Consider the following 20,667-nt stretch of genomic DNA (forward strand, 5'->3'; position numbering starts at 1 on the left):
TGCTGCCAAGATGCTGTTGGGAGTGAAAGTCCAAGCAAACATTTGTTTAATCCCCTCCCACTCCCCCTTTGCAGGGTCAACATGCTCAAAACAAACACTTTAAGGACCAATTCCCAGCCCCTTTTCCATTCCCCCTCCCTCCATATGTGTCAGTGCAGGATGGCACAGGACACCTTGGGCAGCTCATTGCAGCTGTCCCTGAATCAATCAGGCAACCGCTGCTAAGCCATGGACTGAACACCCTGGGGCTGATTTCCCCCACTGCCCCATGTGGGTCTCAGCGACCACCACATGCTTAAGGAGCATGCAAGAGCTCTGCTTTATTCTGAGTCCAGTTCCAACTGGCTGTGCACAACAACAAGAGGAAACTCTTTAGGTGTGGCTGCACTGCAGCTGGAGAGCAGACAACACACGCTCACTTCCACGGAGCTATTGTGCTATAAACAGCAGTGTGGGCGGGGCTAGTCACCCCAAGTACAATCCCATCCAAGACCGTAGGTATGGCGCTAGCCCCTCTCGCCCCTCCTTCCACCCTGCTATTTACACAGCTATTTTTAGCATGTTATCTGGGTCAAAGGTAGCGCGCCTATGTCTACCTGAACTGGAAATTACACTTCCAACTCCTGTGCAGACAAACCTCTGGGAAGCTCAGCCCGTAACAGCAAAGTCCCTCACACTACACCCTGCACAGAGTCCAATTATACATCCCAGTGCAAAGGGAGTTGAAACAGGATATAAAAGGCTCCCAGTTGGGTTAGTAGCATTTCACACGCAGTTTGCACTGGTGTAATGAATGCAGGAGGTACAAGGCAGTGGAGAACCAAGCCCAAGATCTCTTCCCTCCTCACTTTTATTCTAGAGGGTGCCCCTTGGTCTAGGGTGTCACGGAGTATTGGGGGACTCAGGGCCCTGCACCCCCGGCTTCCTGCGATTCACCATGACTCTCAGCCAGCCAGTAAAGCAGAAGGTTTATTTGGATGACAGGAATACAGTCCAAGACAGGTCTTGCAGGCACAGACAACAGGGCCCCCCTCAGTTAGGTCCAGCTTGGGGTCCCAGGGCATGCCAGCCCACCCCCCTTGGGGGGTCAGAGCCATCTCTGCCTCCCAGCCATCTCTCCAGCCTCCTTCCAGCACTCTCCCTTCAGCGACCCCTCCCACAGCCTTTGTTCAGTTTCCCGGGCCCCGGAGTCATCTGACCTCCAACCCCCTCCTGGGTTCTCATGTTACAAGCTCAGGTATGTTCCCTTGGGCCGGCTCCCATCCCCCGATGCAGACCATCCTAGTCACACTCCCCTGTCAGCATTCACAGACCACAGTAAGAACAGTCCCAGTTCGTCACATCTCTCCCCCCTTCGAGACCGAACTGAGCAGGGTCACTTTAGCCAGTGACCTGGGGAAGTTCGAACCTACCCCCGTTCCCATGGATGCCCCCGCATCCCTCCAGTTCCTTGGTGGGAGTTACACCAGGCCCCTTCCGTTCCACGCGCCCCCTTAGGTCGGGGGTGCTTGATGGCCCTCGCAGTTCGCAGGTGGGAAGGTTTATGCGGCCTGTGCCCTTTTCCCACCCCCATACCTCTGGGGTTCCAACTGGGCTGTGGTCTTTTCCCAGCGCTCCAGTCTGGAGGTCTGTGCTTTGGGCTCTCTTGGTTTAGAGCCGCCCTTTTAACCTTGGCCACCCTCTGGAAAGGATCCTCTATGCTGGGCAAGGGTCCTAAAGCTGTTTTCCCCTTGTCCCAGGCCTTCCTCCCCCTCTGACAGGGGTCACAGGATCGGCAGTACTGTCGGACAGTAACAAAGACCCCAGGCCAGTAAAAGCTCCGTAGCAGCCTCTGCTGGGTACGCCAGGTTCCCTGGTGCCCTGAGAGGGGAATGTCATGGGCCCGGCACAGCAGCTGGCGGCGATACTTCTGGGGTACCACCAGCTGCCTCCTGATCCCCCCTGACTCCATTTTCCCTGGGGGAGCCCATTCTCGGTACAGGAACCCCTTCTCCCACAGGAACCTTTTCCGGCCACCTCGTTCCATGGTCTGTACCGCATTGAGGTCGGCCAGGTCCCTTATCTTCCGCAAGGAGGGGTCTCTCTGTAACTCGGCCTGGAACTCAGCAGCTGGGACAGGGATGGCCACCTGCTCTTTCTCGCCCGCTGGGTCCGAAGCTGCAGCCTCCCTGAGCCGCGTCCCTGGGCGTTCCCTCCCCACCAGGTTAGGGTCCTGCGCCTCAGGCAAGGCACCCCCCCCAAGGCCAGGGCGCAGGGCCCCTCGCCGGCTCTGACTGCGGGTCACAACCAGTGCCTTTTGGGGGTTGCTTGGCCAGTTCTCCAGGTCCCCCCCCATCAATACCTCAGTGGGCAAATACGGGTGTACCCCCACATCCTTGGGGCCCTCCTTGGCCCCCCACTTCAGGTGTACCCTTGCCACGGGCACTTTGACTGGTGTTCCGCCCACCCCCGTCAGGGTCAGGTAGGAGTTGGGTACCACCTGATCTGGGGCCACCACCTCGGGCCGGGCCAGCGTCACCTCTGCGCCCGTATCCCAGTATCCATTGACCTTCCTCCCATCCACCTCCAGGGGAACAAGGTACTCTCTCCGGAGGGACAGCCCCGCGCCCACCGTATAAACCAAAAACCCTGAGTCTGGGGCATCCAGCCCCCTAGAGGAGCTGGCCTGGGGCCCTTCTCTCTCTTGAGCAGTTGATAAGCTGTCAGCCCCTCTTGCGTGAGAAGCCTGCCCCTCGTCCGTCTGGGCCTCTACCAAGTTAACCCTATGCGGGTTCGGTCTGCTCAGTCTGTCCTTGAGCTTGGGGCACTGGGCCCGAACGTGGCCTCTTCGGCCGCAGTAATAGCAGCTCATGTCCTGTGGGTCCCCTCGAGCCGGTCGGTTGTCCCTGATGCTGGGCATTCCCCGTGGGAGGGGATTCCCCATATTCCCCCTTTGGGAGGTCCCAGGGTAACTCTCTCTCTGCATCGCGGCGGGCCTGTTCCTTTGGGGCTCCTCCCTGCCACCCCCTGACCGGCTCTTTACAAACTCATCAGCCAGCTGCCCGGCGTGTCGCGGGTTCTCTGGCTTTCTGTCCACCAACCACAGCCTCAGGTCGGATGGGCACCGCTCATACAGTTGCTCCAGTACCAGCAGTTTAATCAGGTCCTCCTTCGTCTGGGCCCCACCAGCCCACTTGCTGGCGTATCTTTCCATGCGGACGGCTAGTTGCAGATATGAGATCTCAGGGGTTTTATCTTGACTCCGGAACCTTCCCCGGTACATCTCAGGAGTCAGCCCAAACTCACGTAGCAGGGCCTTTTTGAATAGTTCGTAGTCCCCTTTCTCTGCCTCTCCCAGTTGGCGGTACAATGCCACGGATTTGGGGTCCAGTAAGGGGGTAAGGACCCGGAGTCTGTCCGCGGGATCAACCCGGTGCAGCTCGCAGGCCGTCTCAAAGGCCTCCAGGAAGTCATCCATGTCCTCCCCCTCCTTGTATGGGGCCATGATGCACTTATCAAAGCTCCGTGCAGTCCTGGGTCCCCCATCACTCACCGCAGCCGGGGGTTCACTGCCCTTCAATCTCACCAGTTCCAGTTCACGCTGATGCTGTCTCTCATTCTCCTGTCTCTGTCTCTCTTTCTCCTCCCGTTCATGCTGACGCTGTCTCTCTTCATGCTGTCTCTGTTGTTCACGATCCTCCAGCTCTCTCAGTTTTAGCTCTTTCTCCCATTCCAGCCAATTCCGCTCCCCGGATGCCGAACGTCGCCGGGAGGATCCTCTGCTGGCCGGCGAGCTTCGCCGGGAGGGTCCCCTGCTGGCCGGGGGGGCCACGGCGCCTTCGGTATTTGCTGGGCTCCTCCCCACCCTTCCCCTAGGCATAGGGAGGAGGGGTCTCGGGAAGCCCTCAGCAGCCGGCTGACCACTCCCAGCTGGGACAGACACTGGTGCCTGCGCTGCATTTGCCAGGCTGCTTCCCTGAGACACAGGGATCGGTTCATTCGCGCGATCTTCCGCCTCTAGCTGGGCAATGAGCTGTTCTTTGGTGAGCCTCCCAATGCGCAGCTGCCTCTGCTTGCACAGCTCCACCAGGTCGCTCTTAAGCCGCTTGGCATACATCTTCCTGCTGGCCACTCACCGGCCTGTGTGCTCACAGCTCCCCACAGTTCCCAGGGGGACCCCTAGTGTGCCAGCCCTTCTCGAGGTCACCACCTCTCTGCCAGGGTCGAGCTGCAGACTCCTCCGCCCCTGGGACCACTCGCTGCGATCCCCCCGGGGGACCCTGTTACTGCAAAAGTCCTTCTCGCTGGTCACACACTCCCAGGGGTAATAACCGTCTCTCTCCCACTCTTCAGCAGGCCTGGTCCCCGTCAATCCCCCTTCGTTTTACTGCTCCCCAGTCACTTACTGCAGGAAGCGCCGTCCACGGGGTGCAGTAGATCCCACCGCTGCCACCAGTTGTCACGGAGTATTGGGGGACTCAGGGCCCTGCACCCCCGGCTTCCTGCGATTCACCATGACTCTCAGCCAGCCAGTAAAGCAGAAGGTTTATTTGGATGACAGGAATACAGTCCAAGACAGGTCTTGCAGGCACAGACAACAGGGCCCCCCTCAGTTAGGTCCAGCTTGGGGTCCCAGGGCATGCCAGCCCACCCCCCTTGGGGGGTCAGAGCCATCTCTGCCTCCCAGCCATCTCTCCAGCCTCCTTCCAGCACTCTCCCTTCAGCGACCCCTCCCACAGCCTTTGTTCAGTTTCCCGGGCCCCGGAGTCATCTGACCTCCAACCCCCTCCTGGGTTCTCATGTTACAAGCTCAGGTATGTTCCCTTGGGCCGGCTCCCATCCCCCGATGCAGACCATCCTAGTCACACTCCCCTGTCAGCATTCACAGACCACAGTAAGAACAGTCCCAGTTCGTCACATAGGGCTGCCAACTTTGTAATTGCACAAAACCGAACACCCTTGCCCTGCCCCTGCCCTGCCTCTTCCTTGAGGCCCCGCCCCTTCTCTGAGGCCCTGCCCCCTCTCACTCCATCTCCCTCCCTCTGTTGCTCCCTCTCCCCCACCTTGAGTCACTCATTTTCACTGGACTGGGCAAGGGGGTTGGGGTATGAGAGGGGGTGAGGGCACCGGCTGCGGTTGCGGGCTCTGGGGTGGGGCTGGGAATGAGAGGTTTAGGGTGCAGGAGGGGGATCCAGGCTGAGGGTTGGGGTGTGGGAGGGGGTGAGGGCTCTGGCTAGGGGTGTGGGCTCTGGACTGGGGCTAGGGATGAGGGGTTTTGGGTGCAGGAGGGGGCTCTGGGCTGGAGCCGAGGGGTTTGGAGTGTGGGAGGGGGCTCTGGGCTGAGGCAGGGGGTTCGGTGTGAGAAAGGTTATGGGGTTTGGGCTGGGTGTGTGTGCTCTAGGGTGGGGCCAGAAATGAGGGGTTCAGGATGCAGGAGGGGGCTCCAGGCTGGGGCAGGGGGTTGCGGCATGGGAGTGAGTTTGGGTGCAGGAAGGGGCTCTGGGATGGGATAGGGGGTGGGAGTGTGGGGGGTGAGGGCTCTAGCTGGGGGTGTGGGCTTTGAGGTGGAGCCAGGGATGAGAGGTTTGGGGTGCAGGACACTGGGGCCAAGGGGTTTGGAATGCAGGAGCGGGCTCTGGGCTGGGGTAGGAGGTTGGGGCGCAGGAGGACATTCAGGGTGCAGGCAGCTTATCTCAGGCAGCTCCCGGAAGCGGCAACATATCCCTCGGCTTCTAGTTGCAGGGGCAGCCAGGCGGCTCTGCGTTGTGCGTGCTGCCTCTGCCTGCAGGTGCAGCCCCGCAGCTCCCATTGGCGGTGGTTCCCGGCCAATGGGAGCTGGGGAGCTGGCACTCAGGGCAGAGGCAGCGTAAAGAGCCCCCTGGCTGTCCCTCCACCTCTGAGCCGAGGGACATGTCACTGCTTCCAGGGAGCCACACGGAGCCGTGTAGGGAGCCTATCACTCTGCATCAACCAGACTGTTAACGGCCCAGTCAGCAGGTGCTGACTGGAGCCATCATGGTCACTTTTCGACAGGCTGTTCCGGTCAAAAACTGGACATCTGGCACCTACCTTGGTCCCATCTTCACATTTTCCTCCCTACAAGCCTTCTGACAAAAGACCATCCAGTTGTAGAGGTGGGGGAGTGAGAGATGGGGAGCAGGGAGTCTAGCAGAACTGGAGGCTCACAGTCTCCCTTTTCTTGATATGCTCCATCTACATAGGTCTAAGTCCCATTCAGATCTGTCTGTACTTGTTACTGTCCAGCAAAGGAGGCAAAACCCTCAGCACAATTCCAGCTGCCCCAAGACTACTGGAGCCTGTCCAGGAAGCAGATGTGTCCCCGGTAGACCCCAGCTGCTGCATGCCCAGTTCTCACACAGGACTCTACCAGCTGCTACTTTGCCCACTTTGCCAGCTTCATCACCCTGATTTACCCATGGGCAACCAACCAGGGATATCTATGGGGAGGAGCAAAGGTGCATAAGCAAAAAAGCTGCCAGGCAGCCCTGGAAGGTATCAGATAAATGAAGAAGTGAAATCTATGAATCTGCTCGACCCCACTGCCAGAGACTGCCCAGGTTTCACCTCCCAGCCCTCATGGCTGGCTGTTCTCGGTCCCTGGGCATTGATGGTGGAAGGGAAGGGGTATTCTGGGGGTCCTCTGCCTCCCCCTTCCCAAAGATGGCCTAGCAATACAGTACGCTATGGCCCAGAGCCACAGAGCTATTTCGGGGCCTCACTTGCATTGAAATCACCTGCAATGCCAAGTGACGTGGAATGAAAGGGAGACCTGCAAGGGCCCTGTGTCCAGCTGCCCTAACCCTGGAGGAGAGGGTGGAATGGTGACTTTGAGTCCTACCTCCCACTTGTCTCCTCTGTCCATACCTCGGGTCGTCTTTCACCCTGGACTCACCCTCTCGGGTGTGCACATCTGCCTATCACCATCACTGCCCCGCCTCTTGCCTTGGCTATTGCAACTCCCTCATCTATGTGTCCCTGAGTCCCAGCTCTCCAGACTTCAGCATGTGCAGAATGCTGCTGCCTGCCCCTCCAGGTGCATGAGGAACAGCGGTGACATCATCTCAGGCCTCAGACAGCTAAAGACAAACCCCACCAGGGACTTGCTTCATCCAACTTCACAGACCAAGGCCTATCTCATTTACACCAGAGTGAGAATCGGAATCAGGCTCCTCAGCTTTAGAGCTCCTCCCATCTCTACATACATTTCCACAGCTGCTACAAGGGCCTGTCCTACTCTGCCACATCCATCCAGTCAATTCTCAGCACTTTTCCTTCTTTGCCTATAACCTTAACTGAATTATAATGCTGAGCTCTTTCAGTAGAATTGAAAGCACATAAGTGCCATAAGCGTGGATTGAAACACAGAGAGATGAAGTGAGAGTCTCAAGGCTGCATAGCAAGTCAGCGGCAGAGCTAGGATTAGCACTCAGGCCCCTGATTCTGAGCACAGAGCCCTAGCCCCAGATCACTCTGTTGGCTCCCTCCATTAATCATTATGTAACTCTGTAAAGAGTCAGGAATATAGTTGCTCTACAAACATATATTGCATAGTATTGTCTGTCTCCGTTTGATCCTTGTCTCTTGATCTCTAGAACCACTAGAGAGGAAAACATCTCAGATGAAATTGAAGCAGCTGGTACAAGACTCTGCAGTGTCTGGCAAATGTAGAATCCAATCAAAAATATTTATGGAACATGAAAAAAAAAATCAAAGGGTTTGTGAAAGAAAGAAGACAACATCCCAGACTGACAACATCCCAGACAGACAGCAACCCTGACAGTCACTCCCCTAAGGAACAGGAAGAGGGAAACATAAGGAGCCATTTATTTTAAATAAACTATAAATATCAGAGTACAACAAACGCATGTAAGAAATGAAAAGTTGGACAGAATCCAAAGATTTCCAAAAGGTCTTGAACAAACATGTCTGATTGAATCTGGGGGAAAAATTTTTTTGTTTGTGCGTGCGTGTGTGTGTGTGTTAAAGTTAATCAGGGGAGCCCAGAGTAAGATATAGCATAATCCTGGAAAATTAAAACCAGATCAAATTAAAAACCAAGACAAAAATCTGGAGGAGCCCCAAGAATTGTGATAAGATCAATCAACACGTGGGAGTGAAAGCAAAGAACTTTCTGTCCTTCTTGTTGCAAGGGGGTAAAAAGAGTGATTGCTGCTTGTTGGAATTGTTTGCTGTTAGAGACAGGGGGAGGGCCATTTTTAATGTACTCTTTTATTTTTAATTGTAGAAATAACTGCTAGAGGAATTGCTAATGAGTTACAGAGAACTCCACTTCAAGGTCATCAGCTCTAATCTGGTGTAGGTTGGAAACAGCCCAAATTTGTTAAATAGGAAAATAGACATCACTGGACTAGAGCAGGTCTATGGTCCATCTGGTCTAGGGTCCTGTCTCTGACAGTGACCAGTGGCCTCTGTGAAATGAGCTGCTGGACCCAGTTCACATGTCCACAACTCAGAAACTGCCACCAAAGCTGGCATCCTTGGGGTTGCTGTTTTATCAGAAAAAACAAGACCAGAGTGAGACTAAGCTTCCAATCTCTTTGCCTTTAGAGGTAGATCCTCCAAGCCAGGGTTTGAGGCATGTTGGCAAGAGGCTCAGAGAAGCTCTCACTGTTCTTGCTTGTGCTGGACGTGGACAGTGGACACAGGTGCTGGAACTGCAGCAGCACCACCTGGTTTGAAGTGGTTTCCATCACATACAGGGTTTACAGTTTGGTTCAATGGCTCTCAGCACCCCCCACTATACACATTGTTCCAGCACCCCTCGGAGTGGATAAAGAGAGGACTTCAGTCCTTGGAGCTGTCATGTTGGAACTAAAAATAAGAAATGATTCCTTGTAGGGCTGTCGATTAATCGCAGTTAACTCACGCGATTAACTCAAAAAATTAATTGCAATTCATCGCAGTTTTAATTGCACTGTTAAACAATAGAATACCAATTGAAATGTATTAAATATTTTGGATGTTTTTCTACATTTTCATATATATTGTATTCTGCGTTGTAATTGAAATCAAAGTGTATATTATTTTTATTACAAATATTTGCACTGTAAAAATGATAAACAAAAGAAATAGTATTTTGCAATTTACCTCATACAAGTACTGTAGTACAATTTCTTTATTGTGAAAGTGCAACTTACAAATGTAGATTTTTTTTGTTACATAATTGCACTCAAAAACAAAACAATGTAAAACTTCAGAACCTACAAGTCCACTCAGTCCTACTTCTTGTTCAGCCAATCACTAAGACAAACAAGTTTGTTCACATTTACAGGAAATAATGCTGCCCTCCTTCTTATTTACAATGTCACCAGAAAGTGAGAACAGGCATTTGCATGGCACTTTTGTAGCCAGCACTGCAAGGTATTTACGTGCCAGATATGCTAAATATTTGTATGCCCCCTTCATGCTTCGGCCACCTTTCCAAAGGACATGCTTCCATGCTGATGACGCTTGTTAAAAAAATAATGTGTTAATTACATTTGTGACTGAACTCCTCAGAGGAGAATTGTATGACCCCTGATGTTTTACCTGCATTCTGCCATATATTTCATGTTATAGCAGTCTTGGATGATGACCCAGCACATGTTGTTCATTTTAAGAACACTTTCACTGCAGATTTGACAAAATGGAAAGAAGGTACCAATGTGTGATTTCTAAAGATAGATACAACACTTGACCCAAGGTTTAAGAATCTGAAGTGCCTTCCAAAATCTGAGAGGGATGAGGTTTGGAGCATGCTTTCAGAAGTCTTAAAAGATCAACACTCCGATGCGGAAACTACAGAACCCGAACCACCAAAAAAGAAAATCAACCTTCTGCTGGTGGCATCTGACTCAGATAATGAAAATGAAAATGCATCGGTCCGCGCCGCTTTGGATTGTTATCGAGCAGAACCCATCATCTGCATGGACGCATGTCCCCTGGAATGCTGGTTGAAGCATGAAGGGACATATGAATCTTTAGCGCATCTGCCATTTAAATATCTTGCGACGCCGGCTACAACAGTGCCATGCGAATGCCTGTTCTCACTTTCAGGTGATATTGTATACAAGAAGCAGGCAGCACTATCGCCTGCAAATGTAAAGACATTTGTTTGTCTGAGCAATTAGCTGAACAAGAAGTAGGACTGAGTGGACTTGCAGGCTCTAAAATTTTATATTGTTTTATTTTTGGGTGCAGTTTTTTCTGTACATAATTCTACATTTGTAAGTTCAACTTTCATGATAAAGAGATCGCACTACAGTACTTGTATTACGTGAATTGAAAAATACTATTTCTTTTGTTTTTTTACACTGCAAATATTTGTAATCAAAATAAATATAAAGTGAGCACTGTACACTTTGTATTCTGTGTTGTAATTTAAATCAATATATTGAATACATCCACAAATATTTAAATGAATGGTATTCTATTATTGTTTAACAGTGCGATTAATCGTGTGATTACTTTTTTTAATTGAGTGATTACTTTTTTTAATCGCTTGACAGCCCTAATTCCTTGACATCATCTTGGACAGCAGTGCAGTTCTTGGAGGAAAATGAGCCCTCAGTAATATGGCGTGGGGAGAACTGTGCCAGGAAAGTCTCCTTTCAATCATTAAACATGTAGTCACAATGTATGTATGCAGAGACAAGGGACCAGAGAGACACTGGCAGATTCCAAAAGGAAATCTCTGTCTTCATGCAGTGGGCAGTCACCAGTAACAAATGCTATGACTGCAACTAGGCAAAGCCAACCAGTCTGGTCTGGATATGCCAACTCTACTCCTTTGGGAGAGGGGGTTAATTCTAGCTGATTGTCCCAGGTGTGGCTGCTCTTCCCAAGGAGACTGGAGGAAGAACAACACCAGAGGAGCCCTTGTCAAAATAAATACATATAGGGCCATACCCTCAGCTAGTGCAAATTGGCATGGCACCAGTGACTTCAGTAGAGCTATGCCAATGTACACCAGAGGATCTGGCCTATAGACTCAACTAGTTGCTCATGTATGGCAGAAAATAGTGGCAGCGGAACAGCGAATGAGCTGGAGACGGCTCCCAATGGTAACTGTGACAGGATGAGCTGGCCCTTAAGGGGGGCTGGGGCTCCACTGCACCTATGCCAGACTTCACTCAACTCCCCAGGTGGTGGGCATGAGAGCAGGAGCTAGGAGCAGATCTGTGAGCTGGCTGAGGATGGCAGAGCAGTTAGGAAAGGGCCAGTGAGGAGACCAAGGTTGGTTGCATAGGATGAGGGTTGTTGGGGTTTATGGGTCACACAGCCCAGTTGTTCAGGGTGCCAGGGCTGGGAGCCTTGAGTAGAGAGGGTGGGTGTTGGTTCCCCCTAAGCTGCCACCTTATGAGGTGTTAACAGGGCATGCTGGGGGAGGAAGGGATGTACTGGTACCCATGAGTGTAGGAAGCTGAGCCCAGGAGAAGGACTACAAAGTCTTGTGGAAGAGGACAGACCCTTGAGAGGAAGGTCTGTGCCTGGCGTGAGTCTGGGTGAGAGGCTGAATTTGGTGTTTGATTGCTTCCACTCTGGAAGGGGTTGGACAGCCTGTGGCTAAGTCTCAACAGAAGTCACTGCAGTGACTTACAAAGTGCTGGCAGCTGGTGTGTCTCCATCTGAGAGGGAAACTGAGGCAGTGTCTGGGCTCAAAGCCAGACTGGGTAGCTCCTAGCTACAGTAATCATATCTAAGTAATCAGGCACAAGGTGGATGTGCCTGTGTCAGGGGATCACAAGCGAGGCCTTTGCCAATAGCAGAAGGCTGCAGAGGAGAAGCCACACATTGAGTATTCCTAGAACCCAGGTGGAGTCTGGGCTCAGCTACTTCTTGCTGCTCCTGGAGCTCTGACAGGATTAAATACCAAGCACCTTCTCTGAGGGAGTGTTTCTGGAAGGACAACAGCTGCTCACATCCAATGTGAGTCTGCAAGTCAGACGAGACATGTGAGTGGATACAAAAATGTTAAACCAGCAGCTCAGTCTTTCCCTGGGGGGAGAATTTCTACACCGGCTTGAGGTATAACAGGCCAGATCCTCAGCTGGGGTAAATCAGCATAAGTCCACTGATGCTAAAAGGGCTGAAGAGATGGTGGAGTGACTAAAATCACTAATTCTAAGCCCCTTTACACCACTGTTATCCTGGGGTAACTTCAGGCATCTCATTTCTTGTTAGGAAATCAGACTCAGGCTGCGCTCTTAATTATTAAACTAAAATACAATAAAATTGCTCTTTGTTACTTTGCATCTATGCCTAATGTGATCCATTCTTTTGTTATATTCCCAGTGTCTTCAAAAGTACCGTTGTTTTGCAATTCTATTTGTAAGGATCCTTATTAGACACACTTCAGCTCACTGTTCTAGCTAGTCTAGACCTATACCGCCTGCCACGAGTGCTGTTCAGGTATGGCAAGTATTCTGTGATTGGGGATGTGGCCAACAGCTTATGTGTAGGTCAGTGCTGACCCCATTCTCCAGTTTTCACTCCAACCAATGTCATTGGAAGCTCTGCCCAGGGAAGGACTTGAGGCTTAGGGCAAATCTAGCCCCCTGTTCTGCACACAGGGCCTCTCCCCTGTTTTGCTGTGCTGAGGACGAGCAGGAGACGAGGTGGGACCAGTGGATACGTTGCTGTACGGATGCACTATCAGTACCTCTGAGAGGAAGCATGGCCCAGTGGTTAAGGGACTAACCTAGGACTAGGGAGATTGAAGTTCAAATCCCTACTCTGCCCCATGCTTCCTGGGTGACGTTGGGCAAATCACTTAGCTTCCGTGCCTCAGTTTCCTGATCTGTGGCATTGCCTTACCACATGGGGTGTTGTGGGGCTCAGCAGGTTAAAGACTGTGAGATGTTCAAATACTACAGGGCAGGGAGCCAGAGAATTACAGAAGACAGAGCCCCTCCCAGAGGATACAGAGCCTGAGGGTTGCAGACACAGCCTCTCTGCTGGGGGGGGGAGGGGCTCACTGTGCCTTAGTGGGTCACAGCTGAGAATACCAGAATCAGGACAAATGGCTGAGAAATGAGGCAAATCCACCCCAAACTGGTGGTTATTCTTTCGTAAGATATACCAAACCAGCAACAAAAGTAAACTTCGGTCTCACCATACTCGTCAACAAGAAGTCAGAAATGCCACATCCTTAGGTATCCCAGCTCTTGTTTCACCATCCAGACACTAGACTTAATGATAAGTGGTTATTGAAAACCAATTTAATCAAACAAAGGGTTCTTATAATCCCAAGAGATCAGCCACAGAGCCAGCTCAATATTTAACTCAGATCTTACCCAATAATCATGCTATTGCCAATCCCTTAGTATTTAATATCTAAAGGTTTATTTATAAGAGAAAAGAAAGCGAAGAGAGTTAAAATGGTCAAGGAAAACAAATACATACACTCATTGCAAAGTTCTTGGATCAGGTTTGTAGCAGTGATAGGATAAATTGCTGGCTTGTAAAGTTTCTGGTCACTTTCAAAAGATTGGAAGGGCCTCAGTTCATTGATTGGAATGCTCCTGTTAGTGTAAGTCCATAGTCCAGAGATCAGAGCAGGAAAGAGGCAAAATGGAGATGCTTCCAGGTTCTTTTATACTTTCTCCCATGTGGAGGGAGGGAATGCTCTCAGTCTTAGGGTATGTCTACACTACGAAATTAGGTCGATTTTATAGAAGTCGATCTTTGGAAATTGATTTTATACAGTTGATTGTGTACATCCCCACTAAGCGAATTAAGTCGGCGGAGTGCATCCTCAATACCATGGCTAGCATCGATTCACGGAGCGGTGCACTGTGGGTAGCTATCCCACAGTTCCCACAGTCTCCACTGCCCATTGGAATTCTCGGTTAAGCTTCCAATGCCTGATGGGACAAAAACATTGTCGTGGGTGGTTTTGGGTACATGTCGTCAGTCTCCCCTCCCTCCGTGAAAGCAACAGCAGACAATTGTTTTGCGCCTTTTTTCCTGGGTTACCTGTGCAGACACCATAGCATGGAAAGCATGGAGCCCGCTCAGCTCACCACTGCTATTGTGAGCATTGTAAACACCTCGTGCATTATCCTGCAGTATGTGCAGAACCTGTCTAAGAGACGACAGCACAAGGACAATTGTGAGGAGGACATGGACACAGACATTCCTGAAAGCACGGGATGTGGCAATTGGGACATCATGGTGGCAATGGGGCTGGTTGATACAGTGGAACGCCGATTCTGGGCCCAGCAAACAAGCACAGACTGGTGGGACCGCATAGTGTTGCAGGTATGGGATGATTCACAGTGGCTGCAAAACTTTCACATGCATAAGGCCACTTTCCTTGAACTTTGTGAGTTGCTTTTCCCCACCCTGAAGTGCAGGAATACCAAGATGAGAGCTGCCCTGACAGTTGAGAAGTGAGTGGCGATAACCCTGTGGAAGCTTGTAACGCCTGACTGCTTCCGGTCAACAGGAATCAACTGTGGGGACTGCTGTGATCCAAGTAGCCAATGCAATCATTGATGTTCTCTTATCAAGGGTAGTGACTCTGGGAAATGTGCAGGTCATACTGGATGGCTTTGCTGCAATGGGGTTCCCTAACTGTGGTGGGGCAATAGATGGAACGCATATCCCTATCTTGGCACCAGATCACCTTGCCAACCAGTACGTGAACCGCAAGGGGTACTTCTCAATAGTGCTGCAAGCACTGGTGGATCACAAGGGACATTTCACTGACATCAACCTGGGATGGCCGGGAAAGGTGCATGATGCTCGCATCTTTAGGAACTCCGGGCTGTTTGAGCAGCTGCAAGAAGGGACTTACTTCCAAGACCAGAAAATTACTGTTGGGGATGTTGAAATGCCAATAGTTATCCATGGGGACCCAGCCTACCCCTTGCTCCTATGGCTCATGAGGCCATACACAGGCAGCCTGGACAGTAGTAAGGAGCAGTTCAACTATACGCTGAGCAAGTGCAGAAGGTGGTAGAATGTGCCTCTGGACATTTAAAAGCCCACTGGCGCTGTTTGCTGACTAGGTTAGACCTCAGAGCAACCAATATTCCCATTGTTATTGCTGCTTGCTGTGTGCTCCATAATATCTGGGAGAGTAAGGGGGAGACGTTTATGGCAGGGTGGGAGGTTGAGGCAAATTGCCTGGCGGCTGATTTTGAGCAGCCAGACACCAGGGCGATTAGAAGAGCACAGCTAGGTGCATTGCGCATCAGAGAAGCTTTGAAAACCAGTTTCATGACTGGCCAGGCTACAGTGTGACAGTTGATGCAAACCTGCCCCCTTTGTTGGTTTTAATTCCCTGTAAGCCAACCACCTTCTCCCCTTCAATCACAGCTAGCAAAGGAAATAAAGTAACTATTGTTTTGAAACCATGCATTCTTTCTTTAATAATTAAAAAAAGAGAGAGATAACTGAAAAGGTGCCTGGGTGGGGTGGGGTGAGGGAGGAGGGAAAGACAAGGCTACATTGCTTATTGTAGCCACACTAAAAATCAAAACTGTTTGAATGACAGCCTTCTGTTGCTTGGGCCATCCTCTGGAGGGGAGTGGCTGGGTGCCCGGAGCCTCCCCGCCCGTGTTCTTGGGCATCTGGGTGAGGAGGATATGGAACTTGGGGAGGAAGGCAGGCGGTTATAGAGTGGATGTGGGGGTGGGGTCTGTGCTCTTGTTGGCTTTCCTGCAGCTCCACCAGATGCCTGAGCATGTCTGTTTGCTCCCCCATTAGCCTCAGCATCGCCTCCTGCCTCTGCTCATTGTGCTCACTTAATGCTTTCCTGGCCTCTGCCACTGAATGCTTCCATGCATTCAGCTGTGCCCTATCAGTGTGGGAGGAATGCATGAGCTCGGAAAACATGTCATCGCGAGTGCGTTTTTTTCGCCTTCTAATCTGCAATAACCTCAGGGATGGAGATGATGGGGGAGCATAGAAACATTTGCACCTGCGGGGGGATAAAAATAGAGAGTAAAATTTAAGATGATACATTTCTGAGAACAAAAGGGAGACTCTTTCATGGTGGATCAAGCACTTCACAGCAGATAGCACATGTGCTTTAGGTACAAGGTTGCATTTTGCCTTTTATATTGAGCGCCTGCCGGTATGGTGACACATCACACACGGCTGGGCAACAGAATTCAGTTTCCAGGCAGCCATGGTAAGCCAAAGGGTACTCTGGGTTGGCTTCTTACGCCTTCATAACATGTGGGAAAGGTTTCAAACTGCAGCGCTCTCCTATCCCATAGCAAGCAATGCCGGTTGGGTTTCACATTTAAAAGGAGGGGCTGCGATTTTTGGGTGGATGTGCAGCACACACCTACCCTCACCCCACCAAGTGGCTATTCTCTGGGGTGATCCCTTCACCCCTCCCCCCATCGCATGGCTATTCTCCGGGATGATCCCTTTTAGCCAAGTGCAAACAACCCAACATGAACAGGGTCCTTTTACTGTTCCTTACAAAAATTCTCTATTTCAACCAGATGACCATGAATGATATCACTCTATTGAGGCTAACACAGAAAGATATAGACCGAATGTTGCTTGAATGCAACCAAAACCCAGGACCATTCACTGCCATGCTTTGTGCTGCAATGATTCCAGACTACTTGCTACTGGTTTGGCGTGGTAAAGTGTCCTACCGTGGAGGACGAAATAAGGCAGCCCTCCCCAGAAACCTGCAACGGCTTTCAGAGTGCCTCCAGGAGAGCTTCATGGAGATGTCCCTGGAGGATTCCTGCTCTATTCCCAGACATGTTAACAAACTTTTCCAGTAGCTGTACTGACCGCGAATGCATCCCAATTCTTCAGGGCAAATCAAACATTAAATACTATTGCTTTTAAACCCTGTACTGTAGTTACAAATGTGCACTCACCAAAGGTGCCTTTTCCAGCTTCAGGGTCGGGGATCCCGCCTTGGGAGGATATTGACTCTAGGGTGATGAAAAGGTCCTGGCTGCTGGGGAGAACAGATTCAATGCTTGCCTGCTGTGCATCCTCCTCCTCCTCCTCTTCCTCGTCCTCCTCCACAAAATCCTCCTCCCTGTTGCATGAGACTCCCCCGTTTCAGGTGTCCACGGACAGTGGTGGGGTAGTGGTAGGGTCCCCCCCTAGAATGCCATGCAGCTGATCATAGAAGCGGCACGTATGGGGTTCTGACCCAGAGCGACCATTTGATTCCTTTATATTTTGGTAGGCTTGCCTGAGCTCCTTAACTTTCACGCAGCACTGCTGTGTGTCCCTGTTGTAGCCTCTGTCCACCATGTCCTGTGCAATTTTGGCATATATATTAGCATTTCTTCTTTTTGATTGGAGTTCGGCCTGCACAGATTCTTTTCTCCATACAGCAATCAGATCCACTGTCTTCCCCTTTTGGTCCATGCTGGAGCTTGTTTGCGATTCTGGGGGGACTGCATGGTCACCTGTGCTTCTGAGCTCACCGTGCTGACCAAACAGGAAATGAAATTCAAAATTTCCCAAGGCTTTTCCTGTGTACCAGGCTAGTGCATCGGAGTTCAAAGTGCTGTCCAGAGCAGTCACACTGGAGCACTCTGGGATAGCTCCCAAAGGCCAATACCTTCAAATTGCATCTGCACTACCCCAAATTTGACCCAGCAAGGTCGATTTTAGCGCTACTCCCCTCGCCGGGGAGGAGTACAGAAGTTGATTTTAAGAGCCATTTAGGTCGACGGAACAGGGTTGGTTGTATAGATGCATTCATTTTAAAATCGACCTTAGTCTGTGGAAAATTACAGATGCACAAGATGGAGTCCAGGGTCACATGCCCTTGCATGCCTTGATGAGTTATAGAAGCAGCCATTACCCATATTCTGGCTAAAACATCCACAGGAAGGCCAATCCGGTGGGGATAAGCTTCTTCTACTTCCCATTGTGTTCATTAATGGGCCATCAACAATATGCTGTCTAGACTGGATGCAAACTACCTTGTGGGTGTTATCCCAGGAGAAAACACATTTGAAATATAGGTACATAGTCAATATTCATAACTTCAGATACAAAAATGATACATGCATATAAACAGGATAATCATAGTTGATAGACTGTAACTTTTCCATTGATACCTTACTTGACATACCTCATATAAGATTTGTTGCAATTATATAACAGGGTCATATTTTAGTCATAAAACATCACAGAGATTTCTTCCCTCTGGGCCTCCTGCAAAGTTCATCAGTGCATGGCCTAGTACATGATGTGTGCTGTGTGCTCATCCTGAATCAGGGGATTAGCAGAGTCATCCTGATCCTCTCACACCGAGCTAACGTGTTAGCATCAGAGAAGGGAATCTTAGAGATCAGCAGCTCTCCTTGAAATTAGTGTCTGCTGTAATCCCACTGATGTCATGCCACGGATGAGCTGGGATCCAGGAGTACAATAACAAGTGCATTTCAAAGGCACCTGGAACACCATAAGCATCCTTAACATAAAGGATACAGTCACACCAGCAGTGTGATTACCAGTTACAGCCCCTAAGAAAACCTGTCCCACAGAGCTCCTCACCCCAACGTGAACATCCATGCCCTTCCCCTTCCAAACTCCCGAGGGAGGAGATAGGGTGTGTGGCCTGCTCTGAAGATCACCTAAGCTGGACCAAAATTCCAAAGCCAGGGCCCCTCTCAAAGAATGCGCTGCCCTCAAAGAATACGCTGCCCTCAGCCTCTGGTCCCTGGGAGAGGCAGGAGGGTGAGCTTGTAGCTAAGATAGTGAGTTTGGAATAGCTGATTTCATTTCTCAGCTCTACCATAAACATCCTGCGTGAGCTTGAGCAAGTCCCTAGTCTCACTGTCCCCATTTTGTAAAACCAGTATAATACAGCCCTACCTCAAAGGGGCATTGCAAGGCTAAATGCATTCATGAGCCTGAGGTGGTCAGACGCTATGGGGATGAGCCAGCGTGGCCCCTAGAGAGAGAAGGATCCAGCCTCAGGCACCTCACCACGGGCTATCAGATAGGAAGTTTCCAAGACATCAGGAACACTTTAAACACCCAGATGACAGTAGGCAGCCAATGCTGATCATAGATAGTGGGTCTCATATGTCCCTACAAAGATATGCTTAATCAGTGGGCTACTGTGTTTTGTAGCAGTATGAGGGCATGTCTACACAGAAACTTGCATTGATTTAATTAAACTAGTTTAAACTGGTGCAAACTGTGGTGTGGTCTCACTTTTGTTAGTTTAGTTTGCCCCTGTAAATGCAGGCCTTGGCTGTGTGAGAAAGTTGTACTGGTTTAGCTGAAAAGAGCGTAAACCAAGCCTAAGTTTCTGGATTGATCTAAGGTGCAGAGCTCATTGCAGGAATCCTGGCTCTAGGTGACAAAGACAATTGATCTATTTCTCTCCAAGTGCACTATACTGTATATGAACGAACAGAGCCTCTTGCATTGCTATTTATCCTCCTCATCAGATTAAAAGTGATGTCCGTGGTGTCAATAGCCTGCGCACTTGTTTAGGGGAAGGTAGCCCATATTTCTTCTAGCAGAGTTCTCTCCTTTCCAGAGCGTTTCAATGGAGGAGAGAGAAGGACATGCCCCTCTTCTCCCCCATGCCCTCTGTGTCCCTATTTGTAGACGTCAGAGGCTGGCAGGTGTGAAGATGGGGAAAGGGAACCCTCAGGGGTATGCTGGTCCCCACCAGGTGGGAGACTGTGCGGGGGTAATAGACACTGATTGCATAAATATTGCAATGTTTTTAGCATATGACTCTATGGCTAGAGATGCCAGCCTCTGAGCCCTGGCCTCAGCTAGATTCATTTTTGGAAGACTGCCTCAGAAAACAGCTTCTAGCTACTCTGATGTACAAGTTGGCACAGAGACGCTGTCTTATATAAGCTAACGACTCATTGTAACAACTCAATGTAGGCTGGGGGAGCCAAAACCGCACAGAGAGGGTTGAACTCTGTTCCGTGTCTGTCTGCTATCCCATGGTGCAGGATAGATGGTGTTGCCTGTTGTCGGATAGTAACTATGTTGCTTGGAGGTAGCTCTGCTTTATTCAGTTAATCACTCTCTGAGTGTGGGGCAATCGCCCCACCACACCCCCATTGCACAGATGTCAACCTCTTTCTTTTTAGCTGCCATCATTTGTCATCTTCATCAATCACAAATATTACCCTCCATCCTGGGTCATTAGGTAGAGCAGTCTTCAGACTGATCAGTTTTTTCCCATCATCACTATCTTCATCATCAACCTTGCCATCTTCATCACTCCCCAGTGCACATCATCATCTTCATTCCCTAAGGGTGTGGTGGACTCAAATGTCTGAATGGATGTTGTAGAGCTCAAACAGAAGTTATGGGATTGGTGCAGCAATTACTAGTGAGGTTTCCAGGCCTGTGTTGACTAGTTGACCATAATGGTTCCTTCTGGCCTTTAAATCTATGACTCTATAAATTATCACCATAAGCTTGGTTCTGAGCTCTCCAATGACTTCAAATGAGGCACTCCTGGTTTGCGCTGGTGTAATGCGCAGAATCAGTCAGTGTTCGTGCACGTTTCCAGGGAAGATGTGGAAGATCCTCATAAGCCCTTTGGAATAATAATTAATAATGAATAATTCAGTTTTCATCCTTGAACTCTAGTAAATTGCCAGTCTCAGATCCCCAGCTGCTTCCGTTCCACCAAGGGAGGGATAGTTTTGGCCATGTGTCACACCCTGTGCAGCACAG

The sequence above is a fragment of the Chrysemys picta genome, chromosome 10, assembly GCF_011386835.1.
Source record: "Chrysemys picta bellii isolate R12L10 chromosome 10, ASM1138683v2, whole genome shotgun sequence".
NCBI classification, from domain to species: Eukaryota; Metazoa; Chordata; order Testudines; family Emydidae; genus Chrysemys; species Chrysemys picta.